Genomic DNA, 19,947 nt, shown 5'->3' with positions numbered 1-19,947 from the left:
GCCTGGGAGGAGAAAGCATTGCTGATGCTTTGACATCACTTCCATTGCAGGCCTGGATGTGACATTCCTGAGCCCCTGCAATAAGAACATAAGAACATAAGAGAAGCCATGTTGGATCAGGCCAACAGCCCATCAAGTCCAACACTCTGTATCACACAGTGGCAAAAAATTTTATATACACACATACACTGTGGCTAATAGCCACTGATGGACCTGTGCTCCATATTTTTATCTAAACCCCTCTTGAAGGTGGCTATACTTGTGGCCGCCACCACCTCCTGTGGCAGTGAATTCCACATGTTAATCACCCTTTGGGTGAAGAAGTACTTCCTTTTATCCGTTTTGACCTGTCTGCTCAGCAATTTCATCGAATGCCCACGAGTTCTTGTATTGTGAGAAAGGGAGAAAAGTACTTCTTTCTCTACTTTCTCCATCCCATGCATTATCTTGTAAACCTCTATCATGTCACCCCGCAGTCGACGTTTCTCCAAGCTAAAGAGTCCCAAGCGTTTCAACCTTTCTTCATAGGGAAAGTGCTCCAGCCCTTTAATCATTCTAGTTGCCCTTCTCTGGACTTTCTCCAGAGAAGGGCAACTAGAATGCAATGCTTTAGGAATTCCCCCAAACTCTATATTATTTACCACAGAGTTTCAAGTGGGTGAGATTCCTAGCATGTCGCATGCGGTAGTGATGTCACTTATGAGTCTTCATCTGGAAGTGACATCGAAGCATTGTCAGTGTTGCTTTCCCTCCCAATGCTCACTGGAGTGAGGGCGAGCAATAGAAGGCAAGGGCAGAAGATTTTGCCTGCAGAAGTCCCTTGTAAGACCTGTGCATACTTGGGCTGCCTCTTCTCCCATTAGGGCAGGGCCATAGCTGAGTAGAGCACACACGGAAGGCTCCAGGTTCAATTCCCAGGATCTCCACCTCAGAAGGTTTGAGAAGTTTTAGAAGTCCAGGGAAGGGTCTCTCTGCCAGGAGTAAGAGAAGACTGCTAAGCACAATCCAGGGCACAAGGTCTATTGCTTTGATCCAGCATCAGGCAGCTTCCTATGAGAAGAAACAATTAAGAGAAATGAATGCAGAGAGCTGAATTGAGTGAATGTGGAAATGAAATGAATACTGATGTGGGAATGAAATGAATGATATGGAAGGTGTTGAACAAAATGAAACGAATTGAGTGAATGTGGGAATGAAATGAATACTGTAATATAACAGAGCTGGGTCAGGGGCTACACTGTGTTGTTGTCTGGAGAACGGCTTTCTTGTAACTGGTTCACCCCCTTCAATTTGGCCCCATCCCTGCTTCTATGAGACCCAGTGGTTTGTGGCCGTGTTTACTGTTTCTATGCTGCTTCCCTGCTGCTTGCGACTTCTTATCACTGCCAAGGACCGTGGGATGCTGTTAGATGATCCCTGCCTTCGGTAAAGGCCAGTTCCAAATTAAGCCTTTGCTGTTATTTTTCCTAGGAAAAGTGGCACACATTTTGGTGTGTGCCTATGTCATAACATCCCTGAAGGATTTGCATTCTTGCGTTGATCTGTGCCCAGAGAGGACCTTCAGGTGGTGACCAAGAAATCCTGGCCTAAAACCCAAGGGCTGTTTCCTGGATGGTGGGCATCTATTTGTTCCCTTCTCTTCCTTAATACCAAGGCCCAGGTGTCCACATCTCTAGGTTGTAGCTGGAGATCTCATAAGAACATAAGAGAAGCCATGTTGGATCAGGCCAATGGCCCATCCAGTCCAACACTCTGTGTCACATAAGAACATAAGAGAAGCCCTGTTGGATCAGGCCAATGGCCGATCCAGTCCAACACTCTGTGTCACATAAGAACATAAGAGAAGCCATGTTGGATCAGGCCAATGGCCCATCCAGTCCAACACTCTGTGTCACATAAGAACATAAGAAAAGCCATGTTGGATCAGGCCAATGGCCCATCCAGTCCAACACTCTGTGTCACATAAGAACATAAGAGAAGCCCTGTTGGATCAGGCCAATGGCCCATCCACTCCAACACTCTGTGTCACATAAGAACATAAGAGAAGCCATGTTGGATCAGGCCAATGGCCCATCCACTCCAACACTCTGTGTCACATAAGAACGTAAGAAAAGCCATGTTGGATCAGACCAATGGCCCATCCAGTCCAACACTCTGTGTCACATAAGAACATAAGAGAAGCCATGCTGGATCAGGCCAATGGCCCATCCAGTCCAACACTCTGTGTCATACAGTGGCTAAAAAACCCATCAGGAGGTCCATCAGATGTCATCAGGAGGTCCGCCTGTGGGCCAGGATGCTAGAAGCCCTCCCACTGTGCCACCCCCACAAGCACCAAGAATACAGAGCATCACAGCTCCAGACAGAGAGTTCCAACAATATGTTGTGACTAACAGCCACTGATGGACCTCTGCTCCAGATGCTTATCCGATCCCCAGATTACATCTGATTTCCAGGTAACACAGATCAGGTGCTCTGGAGAAAATAGCTGATATGGAAGGTGTTGGGTTGCCAGGTCCTTTGTAAATAAATGCCAGTGAGAGGATGGGGAGTTACATACTGGGAGCCAGGGGCATTCTTGCGTGACATGCTGACATTCCAACATCACAGAAGTGATATTGCACCATGTTCCTGCTTCACCCGGAAGTGATTTAGGCACACCGGTGATGCTGAGGCAACACTCTGGGTTTGGGGGGGTTGGGTTTGCAAAACTCTATAGTAAAATCAGCCTCAAACCATAGGGTTTTGCCCAAAAAAACAGAGCATCCCCCCTCTGAAATCACCAACGTGCCTATGTCACTTCTGGGTGATGTAGGGACATCCCATTTATTGTTGGGGGGGGATTTCCTCCCACAAAAGTGGTGTATCACTGGACCCCAACTGGGGAACGACACTCCTAGAAGGTGGACTCTGTGGCATTATACCCCACTGAGGTTCACCCCTCCCCAAACCCTGCTCCCCCTAGGCTCCACTCCCAAAATATCCAGGAATTTCCCAGCCTGGAGCTGACAACACAATGCAGGTCTTTTTTCAAGCAGGAATGTACAGGAACACAGTTCCGGTTGGCTTGTCATCAGGGGGTGTGGCCTAATACACAATGGTGATGTCAGAGGGTGTGGTCTAATATGCAAATGTAGGGTTGCCAAGTCCAATTCAAGAAATATCTGGGGACTTTGGGGGTGGAGCCAGGAAACATTGGGGGACGGAGCCAGGAGCAAGGGTGTGACAAGCATAATAGAACTCCAAGGGAGTTCTGGCCATCACATTTAAAGGGACAGCACAACTTTTTAAATGTCTTCCTTCCATAGGAAATAATGAAGGCTAGGGGCACCTTCGTTTGGGGCTCCTAGAATTGGCATTTTGTTTCTTGTTCAGGGAGAAGGGAGCAGCCATGCTTAATATAATATATAATATAATATATATAATATATTATATAATATAATATATATTATATAATATAATATATATAATATATAAAATTTTTGTGGCTCCCCCAAAGACTCCTGGGACTAGTAGTTCCATGAGGATGTTAAGAGTTCATTATTAGAGGACACTTCATAAAACTACAATTCCCGGAGTTTCATGGGGGAGAGGAGATGACTATTAAGCAGGCCTGTCATGTAGACCAACCCCTCGATCATGGGAGGGTTCTTGGGGCCTCATTGAATTTTGTCTCTATCTTCTGGTGTGTTCGCCACTCCTCCCAATTTGGTGTCATCTGCAAATTTAATGAGTAGCCCCGCCACACCCTCATCCAGATCATTTATAAAAAGGTTAAAAAGTACCGAACCCAGAACCAAGCCCTGTGGCACCTCACTGAGCACCTCCCTCCATTCAGATGAAATGCCATGGACAACTACTCTTTGAGTGTGGTTCTCCAACCAATTCCCTCCAACTCCACTTAAACTATCCTAGAATCCAATCCACAATCCTCTAGTTTATCCATCAGACCATCATAGGAAATTCTTTCAAAAGCTTTACTGAAATCCAAGTAAAAAGAAGAAGAAGACTGTAGATTTATACCCTGCCCTTCTCTCTGGATCCTTGTCGCGCAGTGTTAAAGCTGCAGTACTGCAGTCCTAAGCTCTGCTCACGACATGAGTTCGATCTCTGGTGGTAGCTGGGTTTTCAGGTAGCCAGCTCCAGGTTGACTCAGCCTTCCATCCTTCCGAGGTTGGTAAAATGAGTACCCAGCTTGCTGGGGGAAAAGTGTAGATGACTGGGGAAGGCAATGGCAAACCACCTCGTAAAAAGTCTGCTGTGAAAATGTGAACGCAATGTCACCCCAGAGTCGGAAAAAACTGGTGCTTGCACAGGGGACCTTTCCATTTTTCCCTTTCTCTCTGAATCAGAGACTCAGAGCGGCTTACAATCTCCTATATCTTCTCCCCCCACAACAGACACCCTGTGAGGTGGGTGGGGCTGAGAGGTATCTCACAGCAGCTCACAACTCCTGTGAGAGCTACAGCTGACCCAAGGCCTTTCCAGCAGGTGCAAGTGGAGAAGTGGGGAATCAAACCCGGTTCTCCCAGATAAGAGTCTGCGCACTTAACCACTACGCCAACCTGCCTATGGCTGACTTAAGGCCATTCCAGCAGCTGCAAGTGGAGGAGTGGGGAATCAAACCCGGTTCTCTCAGATAAGAGTCTGCGCACTTAACCACTACGCCAACCTGCCTATGGCTGACTTAAGGCCATTCCAGCAGCTGCAAGTGGAGGAGTGGGGAATCAAACCCAGTTCTCTCAGATAAGAGTCCGCACACATAACCACTACACCAAACTGTAAATAACATCATTCCCTTCATCCAGTCAATCAACGAAGGAAATGAGATTGGTCTGGCAGGACCTGTTTGGGACAAATACGTGGTGACTTCCCCAAATCACCAAGTTGTTCTTTAGGTCTTCGCAGATTTATCCCTTTCAAATCTGGTAAAGCACAGAGGTCAGACTGACTGGTCTGTAGCTTACTGGGCAGTATACAGACTGGTCTGTAGCATCCTCTGCTCCCACTTTATGTCCTCCCACTGCTCTGGGCTGATGGCATGACATCATTTCTGGGGAAACCCAGATGGGACAGCACACCTCTTTAGAATTCCTAGAGAGGCTTGATGTCACTTCTGGGTTATTCCTGGAAGTGATCTCATGCTGTTGCTAATGGTTGCCCCCCCCCTGTGTCCCCACCTCCCCTGTCTTGTTGCTAGTTGCTTGGCAACAGTATAGGAGAGCCACGAATAGATTGCTCTACCATCTTTATTACACTTTAAATTTGAACCCTATGTAGGACCACCATAGGGAGAAGAGGCCCCAGTTTGAATTGGGGCCCTACCTTATTGCAGTCTAATCTTTTGGTTCTTTATTTAAAAAAAAAAAGATGTCTATGTAACCGATGCTCGCAGCCCCTCTCGGGTAATGAAGTGACTCACAGCACTAATATAAAAAAGAGATAAATATGATAAAAAGGGTTAAGAAATTTAATTCTCAAACCACTGGGGAAAATGCCGCTCTCTGTTTAAAAGAAAGAATGGGGTGAAAAGAGTGGGGAATCCATTTCACAGATTAGCCTTTAACTGTTTACGATTAGCCATGAGCTACTTAAAGATCATGCGAGGTAGTCCTAAGCCTATACATCAAGATTCACCGCATGAAGTATGCTTTAACCCCACACCTGTTTGCGAGCACCCCAGACAGATTTAAGAGTAGATTGCCATGGTGCTCCATTGGCTGCCAACTAGATAGGCCACCAGGCCTTATAATTCGTATTTGCACTGATAACCCCATCGGTTATCAAATAACAGGGTCGTAGCGGCTACAGCAACTGCTGACCCAAGCGAGTAATATAAGGAAAGGAAAATATTTCATGTATTTTTAGCTTCTTTTAATGCAATTTGGCAGCTGAAAAGCCAGGAAGAGCGCCAAGGCCTTGTGACGAGCAAGCTCCCCGCAGACTCCCGCCAACTGTTCTCCTGGCCTCTCCTTCAAGAGGGCATCGATTCAGTTTTGTCCCCTCAGGTTCAGAAGCCATTTGTCAAAGTCATAAACGCAGCCTTACGCCATTAAGACTTCAAACGCAGGGAATGTCTAGTTTTCTCTCTGCGGCCACTTTCTAGAACTTTCCAAAGAGCTGTTTGCTTCGAGGGGAGCAGAACGCTTTAAAGGTATTTGACCCACTTTTCCAGCTGCGCAAAACATGAAACTCAGGAAAAACCCACAGCCAAAAGCCACTGAAGACCTAGCAACACTCAACCATTCTGGAGCTTTCCACCATAGTTCACGGGTAGCCAGCCACCAGAGCAGTGATAGCTCATGGCAAAGCATACCTAGCGAAGCAAAATGTCCACAGCTGATGGGAGTACCAGCCTCTGAGTGGGGTCTGGGGATCTCCCAGAATTACGACTGATCTCCCAACCGCAAGAGTCAATTTGGTGAGAGCCAGTTTGGTGTAGTGGTTAAGTATGGGGAGAACCAGATTTGATTCCCCACTCCTTCACACGTACTGCTGATGAAACATCAGGGGTGTATGACCTAATATGCAAAGGAGCTCCTGCTAGAATTCCACCTCTGGTATCTGTTACTGTAAAAAAGCACCACTACTGAATATGAGTCACATCCGCAGGTTGAAGTCTCTAAGGCTAGAATCCCTCAAATTTTTTTAAAATTTGTATTAACGTAAGAGTGTAACCTTATGTTAACACATAAAAACTTTCCAGGGACTCCAATTGCACCAGCCCACATTTGCTCTTAAAACAGCAAAGAACATCCTTCATATAATCATTTAGCGAGAATCTTAGATACCACAAATGCTTTTTTTTTTTTTGAGCGGGAATGCACAGGAACACAGTTCCAGCTGGCTTGGTGTCAGGGGTGTGGCTTAATACGCAAATGAGTTCCTCCTGGACTTTTTCTACAAAAAGCCCGGTGCGAATCAATGGTGATGTGAGGGGGCGTGGCCTAATATGCAAATGAGTTCCTCCTGGGATTTTTTTTTTCGACAAAAAAGCCCTAGATACCACATTTAGGAATTACTTCACTATTCAGTAAAATCTTAAGCAACCGATGGGTTTGATGAAGCGATTCCAGTTTCCCATCGTTTGGTTTAAAGTTAGTCAGCAGGATTCTTAAGTCACCATGTTTAGTAATCTGGAGTCAATCGCTTTGCTTGGAGAAAAGTTGGGTGACCACCAGTGTTCCCTCTAAGCTGAATTAGCGTGAGCTAGCTCACAGATTTGTAGCCTCCAGCTCACACATTTTTGTCTGAGCTCAGGAAGGATGACCCCAGAGCACAATAATTTATGCAGTAGTTCACAACTTTAATGCCACTGGCTCACAAAGTAGAATTTTTGCTCACAAGACTCTGCAACTTAGAGGGAACATTGGTGACCACGGTAAAACAACATCCCACCAAATAGGATGCTGGAAACAAAACAAAACAAAGAACTTCTTAACCACTGTCCGTAGTGCAGGATAGTAATCAGAAATTTCTTTCTTAAACTTTGGCTTCAGCACAATGTCATTTATAGCTTAGTTAGTTCTTCCTCCACAATGCCAATTTCCTCAGCATCTGGATTTATCACCCATTCTGGAATTTCCATAAAAAGAAAATCCTCAAATCACTCAGACATGTCTTCATGCAGCATATCCAAATGGTCCCAAAAAGATCATTGTGTATCCCACTTTCTCCTCTACCTCAGATAGCCTTGGAAATTGGTGTAGCTCATAACAGCCTATATTGTGTGTGAGTAGAATTAACTCTGGAGTGGGGGGGGGGGGGAAGCAGAGACAACAGATTTGGCCTTAATAAGAGTGATCTCATTTCCTTGCAACTTCAAATTCATTTAATTTTATAAATCTCTTTCATGTCTCCCCTCAGCCATCTAGGGTTGCCAAGTTCCCAGGCCGGCCAGCCTGCACTGAGTGGTTGGGGGGAGTCCTCCCCCAACGTCCACTGGCGTGATGACTTCTCGCAGTGACTTCTCGCGTGATGACTTCTCGCAGTGATGACTCTCGCAGTGACATCATCACTCCACAACATTGCACGGCTGGCCCACTCTAGGAGCTTCCTGGAAAACTATGGTTTTCCCAGATGCTCTAGCAATTTGGGAGGGAAAACTCTATGGTACCCATTGTCCCCCGCCAGAGGCTGCAGAGGATTTGGCAACCCTATAGCAATCTCTCCTCTAAACTGAAAAGTCTCAGGTTCTTCAGCCTTTCTCATAGGGAAGGTTCTCCAACCCCTTAATTATCTTGGTTGCCCTCCTCTGTACTTTTCCCCTCCCCCACAGCCATCATGCACCTCCATGAACGATTCCTATAGGGAATGATGGGGAATTGATCCATGGGTATCGAGGGCTCTGGGGGGGGCTGTTTTTTGAGGTAGAGGTGCCAAATTTTCAGTATAGCATGTAGTTCCTCTCCCCAAAATACCTTCACCCTTTCAAAAGGATTGGACCAGGGGGTCCAATTCTATGAGCCCCCAAAGAAGGTGCCCCTATCCTTCATTATTTTCTATGGAATGAAGGCAGTGCTGTCCCTTTAAATGTGATGCCCAGAACTCCCTTGGAGTTCAATTATGCTTGTCACACCCTTGTTCCTGGCTCCGCCCCCAATGTCTCCTGGCTCCACCCCCAAAGTCTCCTGGCTCCACCCCCAACGTCCCCAGATATTTCTTGATTTGGACTTGGCAACCCTAGCCCAAAATCACATAAGAAGTGGAGAAAGGGTGCACAGGGGTTAATGAGGGCTGCTGGGGACATGGCAAAGCCCCTGGTGGCTGGCTGGCTGGCTGCCCGCTCTCCTCATCCAGGGATTGTTATGCAGCTGCACCTGCTATTCAATGGACAAGGTAGGTAGGTGGGGAGGAAGAGAGGGAGCTCTCAGAAAGGTTCAGGAGCTGTGCTCCTGTGAGCTCCTGCTGAATCTGAGGCCTGTTAGGAGTATTATAATATCAGCCAGTGGAGATTTGAACTGAGGGTGGGTTTGCCCACCATGAAGTTTGCCGTCCTGAAGAGTGATACTTAGAACATATCTGCATGTATTAGATACCTACCAAGCTTGTCTGTTGCTTTGCTTCCAGACTGGAACATCACGTCCTCTTTCCTAATGAGGCTGTAGCTCCTCTGGCTGAGGCAAAAGACAAAAACAGAAAGACGCCAGTCGATTCCCATCTGTTTCACAGGAAGAAGCACCCAACTGGCCTGAACCAATAGCCAGCCTCCGCCCTTTAAAAAAAAAATCGGAGCCAAGATTAGACAGATGCTCTGAAGCACAAGGGCCATGGAGTATGATGTCACCTTTTTCTGAGATTGGCTTCTTATTGGGACAAAATGGGTTTGGGAGTAATTAAGTGCATATGGCAGTGAGATGGTGTGGGGTTGGTTGGGGGAAGCCAAAAACCTATTAAATGGGGTTTTTTCCCCCTTAAGAAAAAAAAATCTTGTTGAACCTGATCCAGATTCTCATTATTAAAAATATTTGGCCCAGCTTCTTGACTTTAATGAAGAACATTTAGGGAAAGGAGGAAAAAAAGAAGCAACAGTTCCAGTAACTCTGTATTCTGTCATTTTTCAATGCTGTCGCTGGCTCCTCCATGCAGCTCTCTTTCCCACAGAACCCAGATAGGGGATGCTATGCACACTTCTGCAACCAGGAGGTGAACCAGAGCCAACGGCCCTTTCAAACGGCTTATTCGGTTAAATGCTGTAGTCGGCACTAGTTGGCAATGCTTCGGTCGAAGGTTAAGCAGTTGACAGGAAGCTAAATTGTACTGCCCTCTGCTCATGTTGTCCTTTGTAAAGGCAAACTTGATGCATTATGGTGACACCAGGCCTCAGATTCAGCAGGAGCTCACAGGAGATCGGCTCCTGAGCAGTGCCAGATTAAACCCTAGGCCCCTAGGCAGTCGAAATCTTGGGGGCCCGTCACAAATGATCTCAGAGTCAGAGTGCCCACCCTGCCATCCATGGCCCCCACTGCAGCCTGCAGGCACCGTCTCCAAAGCCCCTTTAACAAAGCTGCAGGGGAGAAGCAGAAAGAGGCAAACTTGGTGACAATGCCAGCAGCAGTCGCACAAGGCAAGTTGGGCAAAGAGTGGCTCTGTTGCTGGCTGTGTGTGCAGGGTGGGAGGGCTGCAAGCAGGGGGGAAATTGGGGGGTGGCCCAGGTTCCCTAAAGGCATGGGGGCCCATAGGCCACTGCCTACTTGGCCAATGTTAATTGTTAATCTGGCCCTGCTCCTGAAACTTTTTGAGGGTTCCCCCTCCTCCTCCCTCCCTCCCTCCACTGAATAGTAGGTGCAGCTGCATAACAATCATGGATTAGGAGAGTAGGCAGCCAGCCAGCCCCCAGCAGCCCTCGTTAACCCCTGGAGAAGCCCGTGCCACCCTTTCTCCACTTCTTATGTGATTTTGGGAGGGGAGTGGCTTTCTGGTCTTCTGACTGGGGGGGGGACCCAGGAGAGCCCCAGGCGAGCGAGGCCTGCTTGGGTTGCCTAGAGATGCAGCCAGCCCAAGCAGGCCTCACTTTCCCAGGGCTCTCTTTTCTTGCATCGGGTTCTTTTTGGCTGGGGGGGCAGCATATGCTAATGAGCTCCGCCACCTATTTTTCTACAAAGCAACGCCTGGGCGACACAGCCCTCCGTCTCAGAATGTGAGTCATGCCAGTTTCCAAAACACCAGGATGGATTCATTAGCATAACTCATTAGCAAATGCAGCTTCCACATAATCAGGAGCCCTGGAGGGGATCAGACCGGTGGTCCATCTAGTCCAGCACCCTTTCCCACACAGCGGTCAACCAGCGTCCTGGAGGGCCAACAAACAGGGTATGGAGACTGAGACCTTCCCTTCACGTTGTCTCCTGGCACTGAGATTTAGAGATCGACTGCTTTTGGACATGGAGGTTCCCTTTAGTCATCTTGGGCAGCAGCCACAGATGGACGTCTCCATCATGGATCAATCTAACCCGGGGGTGGCTAGATTATGGTTCGGGAGCCACATGTGGCTCTTTCACACATATTGTGTGGCTCTTGAAGCCCCTACCATCCTGTTGGCCAGCCTGGACAAGGCATTTGTCACTATAAATACCAAAACACACTCCCTTGATGTAGCCAATCCTCCTGGATCTTATAGTAGCCTCTGTCGTAAGAGCCCTGTAAGCTCTTGGAGGATTGGCTACACCAGGGGTGTGTGTGGCCTAATATGCAATGGAGTTCCTGCTACAAAAAAAGTCCTGCTAACAAAGGACAATGTATTTCTATCCTCCTGCTGTTGCAAGAGATGTCTTATGACCTGGGATCAGCTGTCATCGCTGGAGCCTTTCTCCTGGGGCATAGCGGGCAGGGGAGGCCTTGCCTACTACCGCAAAGAGCAAGTTTAGTCCTGTGTCCCAGCGATATCACTCAAGAGTACCTCTTTTACATTCCCTCATCAGCAGGGGTCATTTTGGAGAAAAATAGGTGGTGGAGCTCATTAGCATATGCTGCCCCCCAACAGCCAAAAGCAACCCGATGCAAGAAAGGAGAGCCCTGGGCAAGCGAGGCCTGCTTGGGCTGGCTCAAAATCCAGCCAGCCCAAGCAGGCCTCACTCACCTGGGGCTCATCTGGGCCACCCCACCCCTCAGTCAAAGGCCAGCAAGCCACCCGCTGCCCAAAACCACATAAGAACTGAAGAAAGGGTGGTGAAGGCTTCTCTAGGGGTTAATGAGGGCTGCTGGGGGCATGGCAAAGCCCCTGGTGGCTGGCTGGCTGCCCGCTCTCCTAATCCATAGATTGTTATGCAGCGGCACCTACTATTCAATGGACAAGGTAGGTGGCGAGAAAGAGAAAGGTTCAGGAGCTGTGCTCCTGTGAGCTCCTGCTGAATTCAAGGCCCGCTCATAAGTGAACATGTACCATATATTCTTTTGGAGGAGGTGAGGAGAGAAAGGTGATGCAGAGGATGTTGTGGTCCTTCTTAGCACGCACATTCCCATTTCCCATGCATCATAATGATGGGCATTTCGCAAGTGTTTCATATTTCCCACAGCAGGCGAGGCTGTTGTAACAGGATGTGTGCTGAACGGCTCTGATTTGTGACCTTCTGTGATCAAGGAGTGGAAAATTCCGCGAGGATGTCGTGCAGGAAGTATGGCCACACATTCCAGCAGCTCCCCAACCCAATACTCAACATTCCAGCGGTAATCACCTCAGGAATGCCAGCTTGGAGGGAATCGATAAGCACAGGCCCTACATTTCGTGACCAGGGCTGACTCCTTTTCCATGGCACTGCACCTGCTGGGTTTGATGCGGGGTGGGGGGGGGGAGGCAGGTCAGAGAGGCATTGACAGAAGCGATGCTCTTTCTTGCTGAGAAACGGAAAAACTCTGCCATGCACGAACTGTGCAACAATCTCTGTATTGGGCGATTCTTCTATTCAGGGCTCTTTTTTGTAGCAGGAACTCCTTTGCATATTAGGCCATGCCTCCCTGATGGAGCCAGTCCTCCAAGAGCTTACGGGGCTCTTCGTACAGGACCTACTGTAAGCTCTTGGAGGACTGGCTACATCAGGGAGGTGTGGCCTAATATCAGGGGCGGAATTCTAGCAGGGGCTCCTTTGCATATTAGGCCACACACCCCGATGTAGCCATCCTCCAAGAGCTTACAGGACTCTCAGTACAGGACCTACTGTAAGCTCTTGAAGAACTGGCTACGTCAGGGGTGTGTGGCCTAATATGCAAAGGAGCCCCTGCTGGAACTCCACCCTTGCCTAACATGCAAAGGACATAAGACAGAAAGAAAACAAAAATGACAGGCTACTGCGATATCCAGCCTCACATACGACAATACTCAAAATAATTGAAAACTGACAATGCAATCTGAGAAAATTATTACAAGCAGAGCTTTTTTTGTAGCAGGAACTCCTTTTGCATATTAGGCCACACACCCCTGATGTAGCCAACCTCCAAGAGCTTACAATAGGCCCTGTAAGAAGAGCCCTGTAAGCTCTTGGAGGAGTGGCTACATCATGGCGGTGTGTCCTAATATGCAAATGAGTTCCTGCTACAATAAAAAGCCCTGATTACAAGGTGTATTCAAGGGTATAAACAACACAGAACGTCCAAACCGCCCAAATAGTTCCACAGCCTTTGTTACTTACCATGCCAACAATTGCAACATTTCTTGAAGGTAGAACAGTCCAGGCGGTGATAAGGACACAATTCTCGATAAAGTCCAACGCTTCCACCACTGTTCAAAATTCGTCGTTGGCACAATAATTAGCACGGCGAGGTCGTACTTGATATCCCTGTTTTGCCGTTAGCTTCCACGAGCTTCACGCAGACCTTTTGTGTCGCAAGGCAAGAATGCTTACAGGTTCAGACCGCTTCAACTTCTCTGCCCGTGATGGGAAAGTGTTACGAATCTTCTCAGCTGCAGAGAGGGAGCATGCTTGTGTACACTTCTCCCATAGGTAGTAGGGTGTTGCCAGGTTCCCTCTGGCCACTGGCAGGGGATGGGGGTGTAGGGTTGTCAGATTCAAGTGGGAAACTCTTGGGAGATTTGGGGCTGGAACCTGGGTAGGACAGGGACCTCAGTGGTATACAATATTGTATTATTGTATTGTACTCTTGGAACTCTCTCTACATGGGGCTACCCTTAATTCTGTTCCGGGAACTCCAGCGGGTGCAGAATGCTGCAGTCCGGTTATTTAGCAACCAAAAGAGTAGTACTAGTAGGCAGCAAAGTAAAGATTGAAACCTTTTTGGGGGAAGTGTAAGAATGTGGAATGCTGGATTCGTCGGAAGTGCCTTGTCACGTATTGAAGCTCGTAGAAGCCTCGTGTGAAACAGGGCAATATGTGCATCCCTGTTGCGGTCTTGTGCCTTGCTGCCATTCTTCTCTACACCGGCTCCTGTTGAAAGAAATTGGAGCGTTGGGCTCTGTTTTCATGGCCTTTGCCACACCTTGGATCTACCACTTTAAGGAACAAGAACATTTTGTCGCAAATGGAAGGACTGTGTATCCGGGCGTGATATGCATTGCACTTCTGTAAAAGTTTTCTATGTTGTAAATTTGTGAAAGTTCATACTTCAGCCTGGTTTACCGTGGATGCCTTTTGGGCTCTTTACCTGCAGCCTGATTATTAGCAATCAAGGCCTATCCAGGCACAGATGCATTCGGTGCTGCGCGCACTGCACTGGCTAACGGATCTGGAGTACCGGATCCGTTTCAAGGTGTTGGTCCTTACCTTTAAGGGCCTTTAAGGCCTGGGGCCTGCATCTCTCCAGGACTGCCTCTCCGCATATGAGCCCTCCTGGGCCCTGAGGTCAGCTGCACAGCACTTCTTGTGATTCCTGGTCCTAAGGATGCTCCGACCGGCTTCAACAAGGTCCAGGGTCTTTTCGGTCCGGGCCTCCACCTGGTGGAATGGAGCTCCCACTGGAGATCCGGGCCCTGCAGGACTTATCCAAGTTTCGTAGGGCATGTAAGGTGTGGCTCTTCCATCAGACTTTTAATTGATCCAGCGGGTGTCCCCTGAAGCCATCGCTTCCCCCAGCACCTTCTGGAGAAAGTCCAGAAAAGGGCAACTAGAATGATTAAAGGGCTGGAGCACTTTCCCTATGAAGAAAGGTTGAAACGCTTGGACTCTTTAGCTTGGAGAAACGTCGCCTGCGGGGTGGTGACATGATAGAGGTTTACAAGATAATGCATGGGATGGAGAAAGTAGAGAAAGAAGTACTTTTCTCCCTTTCTCACAATACAAGAACTCGTGGGCATTTGATGAAATTGCTGAGCAGACAGGTTAAAACGGATAAAAGGAAGTACTTCTTCACCCAAAGGGTGATTAACATGTGGAAATCACTGCCACAGGAGGTGGTGGCGGCCACAAGTATAGCCACCTTCAAGAGGGGTTTAGATAAAAATATGGAGCACAGGTCCATCAGTGGCTATTAGCCACAGTGTGGTGTGTATATATAAAAAAAAAATTTGCCACTGTGTGACACAGAGTGTTGGACTGGATGGGCCGTTGGCCTGATCCAACATGGCTTCTCTTATGTTCTTCTGTGACACAGAGTGTTGGACTGGAGGGGCCACTGGCCTGATCCAACATGGCTTCTCTTATGTTCTTATCAGCACCATACCACCTAGGTGCTTAAATTACGTAGGATACTATTTGGCTAATTCTGTGATTCTGTAATTTTACAGGTTTTGTAATTATGATATTGTCTAGTCTGGACGTGGTTTGTTTAATGCTTCTGTAAGGTTTTTAATGTTGTAAGCCGCCCAGAGCCGGCTTGTGAGATAGGGCGGGGTATAAATCGAAACATTACATTAAATTAAATCCCACATTTTCCACCCACCAAAGCATCCATTTTCTCCACGGAGAACTGATCTTTATGGTTCGGAGATGAGTTGTAGTTTTGGGGGATCCCTGGATCCCCCTTGAAGGCTGGCATTCCAAGTAGGTAGGCTTGATGCTCATAGTCACACACTGGCAGGGAGTGCAGCCAGAATGCTCTTGCCCATTTCCCCTCCGCATCTGTTGGTTCCCATGCAGAAAAGAGGGGGCTGCACCAAGGCAAAATGAAGGCAAACAACTTTAATGATTGTAGAACCTCTATTCTAGGAGTGTCAAACATGCAGCCCAAGGGCCAGATCAGGACCCTGGAGGGCTTTTATCAAGCCCACAAGCAACTGGCTGTCATCTGCTTCCTCCTCTTTCTCTTGCTTCCTTCTGCATCACAGCTTGCTTTGTCAGGCTTGCTCAGTCGCACAGGAGCTATAGAGCAAAGCTTCTATTTTCTCCACTGGCTGACCACAACATAAAGGAACATATGTACAAAAGCTCGCAATGCCCAGCCGTTTCATGTTTTCCCCTGGGTCTTAGGCTCAAAGCAATGACCATGAGATTTCTGTAATGAATGTCAATAAATCAAAAGTAGGTTTGCAACTTACACACCCACACTTGAACAACGCCTGAACAACATACTCAAGATTGCTACAGCACAGACCTTGTCTTCAGATCTTGATGCAGTAATTCAGAGCGAGAGGTGTCAGTTATCAGAGACTGTTAAATAAACAAAATATTGCATGAGTGCTGATCTTTTAAGCATCTTTTAATTTTTTTAAAAAAAATTGTCGGTGTCGTTTATAAAGTTGTATTTCCTCTACCTGGCATTACTTGTTATGAAGCATGTGGCCTGGCCCAACAAGGTCTCATTTGTGTCAGTTCCGGCCCTCATAACAAATGACTTTCACCCCCACTCTATGCATTTCACATGCTGCTTCATCAGGGAGAATTTTCCAGATTCTTTTTAGATCAGTTCCCTTAGGTACACTTTACATGCAGAAATGGATCTAAAAAGAATCTGGAAGATTCCCTCTTATGAAGCTGCATGCAAAATGCATAAAGGTTACACAATTGTTAAAGATTCTTTCCTTTGCTCCATTTGTCTTGAGATTCAGTTTGGTGTAGTGGTTAAGTGCACGGACTCTTATCTGGGAGAACCAGGTTTAGGGTTGCCAAGTCCGATTCAAGAAATATCTGGGGACTTTGGGGGTGGAGCCAGGAGACTTTGGGGGTGGAGCCAGGAGACATTAGGGGTGGAGCCAAGATCAAGGCTGTGAGAAGCATAATTGAGCTCCAAAGGGAGTTCTGGCCACCACATTTAAAGGGACGGCACACCTTTTCAATTCCTTCCTTCCATAGGAAATAATGAAGGATAGGGGCACCTTCTTTTGGGGCTCATAGAATTGGACCCCCTGGTCCAATCTTTTTGAAACTTGGGGGGTATTTTGGGGAGAGGCACTAGATGCTATACTGAAAATGTGGTGCTTCTACCCCAAAAAACAGCCCCCCAGAGCCCAAGATACCTGCAGATCAATTCTCCATGATTTTCTATGGGAATAAATCTCCATAGGGAATAATAGAGTTCCCAGCAGACATTTCCCTCCCCTCCCCCCCACTTTCTGACGACCATATAGCGGGGGGAGGGTCTCCAAACCAGGGGATCCCCTGCCTCCACCTGGGGATTGGCAATCCTAACCGGATTTGATTCCCCACTCCTCCACTTGCAGCTGCTGGAATGGCCTTGGGTCAGCCATAGCTCTGGCAGAGCTGTCCTTGAAAGGGCAGCTTCTATGAGAGCTCTCACAGCCCCACCCACCTCACAGGGTGTTTGTTGTGCAGGAGGAAGGTAAAGGAGATTGTGAGCTGCTCTGAGACTCTGAGATTCAGAGTGAAGGGCGGGATACAAATCCAACATCTTTTTTCTTTTTCTTCTTCTCACCTTTGATTTCAGTGCACCTAAACTCATGTCTTTTGAGCAGACTTTGGAGGATGGTAGAAGACAGAAGGGCCTGGCGTGACTTTGTCCATGGGGTCACAAAGAGTCGGACTCGACTGTGCGACTGAACAACAACAACAAACTCATGTCTAGATTGTGTGACATAAATGATAGGACTGAGGTAGTTTGTGTAGTGTACACTTTCGAATCCTTTGCTTTGCTATTGCCTCCCTACTAATAGGATTTTTGAGCATTTTTGAAACACTATTCGGGTATTTCTGGCAGGACATGTCAGAGCCCGCCTGTCCTGATTTCGTTTTTTCCAGGCCCAACACTTCATTTTTAAAAAAACTTTGTTTACCGAAAAGACTAACCAGAAACAAGCCTTGGAAGCTTTCGAGTAGATGGAAGCACCTTTGGAAGAGAACGCTGTGTGCTTGGAGAGACTTGATTAAACACAGCGAAATTTTGGCTTCTCTCGGCTCACTAATCGGCTTTCCATCCCTGGCTTCCATCGGCCATCATCACCTGCAAAACATTCGGCCCAAACAATTCCCCTACTTCTGCTTCCACGTTCTCTGCAGCCATTACTCGAAAGACCAGATGTGAAACTTAGATGTTATGCAATGTCTTGCTGCTGACATAATTTAATGCCAAGAAACCGGTCGGCACACACGGGGCTGGCGCGCCCACTAGGTGGTAGTCCTCAGGGAACAGCAAATTAAGCGCCCTCCATGCAACTCACGGAGATGGGTCTCTAAGGCACACTTCCCAGCCGGCCACTTAGCAAATGGGATGAGGGAGGCCAGAAGTTCCTCAGGCCCTTCCCAAGCGTTATAAACAGTGTTCGCAGTTTGGTGTAGTGGTTAAGTGTGCGGACTCTTATCTGGGAGAACCGGGTTTGATTCCCCACTCCTCCACTTGCAGCTGCTGGAATGGCCTCGGGTCAGCCATAGCTCTGGCAGAGGTTGTCCTTGAAAGGGCAGCTGCTGTGAGAGCTCTCTCAGCCCCGCCCACCTCACAGGGTGTCTGGTGTGGGGGAGGAAGGGAAAGGAGATTGTAGGCCCTCTGAGATTCAGAGTGACAGGAGATTGTGAGCTGCCTTGAGACTCTGATTCAGAGAGAAGGGCAGGGTATAAATCCACAGCCGCCTTCTTCACTCACCCCGCCACCCCCACTGCCCCACCTCCTCTTTCTCCTTCTAAAGGGCCGGAGTGAAAGCTGGGAGGGTGGGGCCTCCCCCTCCCTTCCGGGTGATTTAAATCACCCGGGAGGGGGCAGCCCCACCCTCCCAGCTTTTGCCCCAGCCCCAGAAGGAGGAGACACACTGCTGTTGCAGTGGTGGCGGCAGGGGGAGTGAGCGAGCGCTGTTTAGAAGCCATGAGAGGGCCACACAAGCAGCTGCCAACCTCCCGTGTCCCACTTGCTAAGAGGCCTGCTGGGAAGTGTGGCGAGAGACCCACCTCTGCTGCCACGAGTTGCAGTAGACAGCAAACCAGTACATTTTCAAGCAGAAAGAAAAAGTGAATTAAAGTTAGGGTTGCAAACCTCTGGGTGTTGACAGAAGATCTCCTGGGGTTTCAACTGATCTGCAGGTAGAGATCAGTTTCTCTGGAGAAAATGGCTGCTTTGGAGGGTGGGCCCTTCCCTCCCCAGGTCCCTCCCCTCGCCAAATCCCGCCCTCCCCAGACTCCACCCCAAAATCTTCAGGAATTTCCCAACTCAGAGCTGGCAACCCTCATTTTTTTAAAAAAATATTTTTTTAAAAAAAAGTAAAAAAAAAAAGAACCAGGGGGGGGGGGAAACCACCTTGAAATCTGGCAACTAAATTAGATATTTTTTAAAGGGGAAAAGGGGGGGGGGAAGGTGTACATAAAGACAAATAATATAACAACAGCGGTTGGCTACACATAAGTTTCTATAAGCACTTTCCAAATATCTACAAATAAATCCATGTGCAATTGCCATCTATATGCCAAACAGGGCTTTTTTTGAGCAGGAACGCAGTTCCGGCTGCCTTGGCATCAGGGGGTGTGGCCTAATATGCAAATGATTCCTGCTGGGCTTTTTCTACAAAAAAAGCTGTTTGTGAAACAATGGCAATGTCATGGGGTGTGGCCTAGTATGTAAATGAGTTCCTGCTGGGCTTTTTCTACCAAAAAGCTATATGTGAAACAATGGCAATGTCATGGGGTGTGGCCTAGTATGTAAATGAGTTCCTGCTGGGCTTTTTCTACCAAAAAGCTATATGTGAAACAATGGCAATGTCACGGGGTGTGGCCTAATATGTAAATGAGTTCCTGCTGGGCTTTTTCTACAAAAAAGCTATATGTGAAACAATGGCAATGTCATGGGGTGTGGCCTAGTATGTAAATGAGTTCCTGCTGGGCTTTTTCTACCAAAAAGCTGTATGTGGAACAATGGCAATGTCATGGGGTGTGGCCTAATATGTAAATGAGTTCCTGCTGGGCTTTTTCTACCAAAAAAAGCCCTGATGCCAAATATGTGTCAAATACTGACCAAGTTCTATGGTCTTCAATCCACTGATTTATCAGAGGTGGACTTTTATCTTTCCTGTGTTGTAATAGCCCTTCCATTGCTGTTATTGTCTCCAAGAGACAGGCAGATGGTTTAAAAGTACATAAGCATCCTCAGAAATAATGAAAAAAAATTGTACGGGTAATAACTTCTTCC

General features: G+C 47.7%; 1 protein-coding gene across 1 annotated transcript in view; it reads left to right on the top strand.

Annotated features, from left to right (window-relative positions):
* Nucleotides 1-19,947, top strand: part of TBX15 (T-box transcription factor 15) — a 76,055-nt gene that overhangs the window by 54,751 nt on the left and 1,357 nt on the right. The gene's annotated exons all lie outside the window — the stretch shown is intronic.

The sequence above is a fragment of the Heteronotia binoei genome, chromosome 4 (genome assembly GCF_032191835.1).
Source record: "Heteronotia binoei isolate CCM8104 ecotype False Entrance Well chromosome 4, APGP_CSIRO_Hbin_v1, whole genome shotgun sequence".
NCBI lineage: Eukaryota > Metazoa > Chordata > Lepidosauria > Squamata > Gekkonidae > Heteronotia > Heteronotia binoei.
Note: the sequence above shows the minus strand (reverse complement) of the source record. Positions and strands in the feature narration are given on the sequence as shown.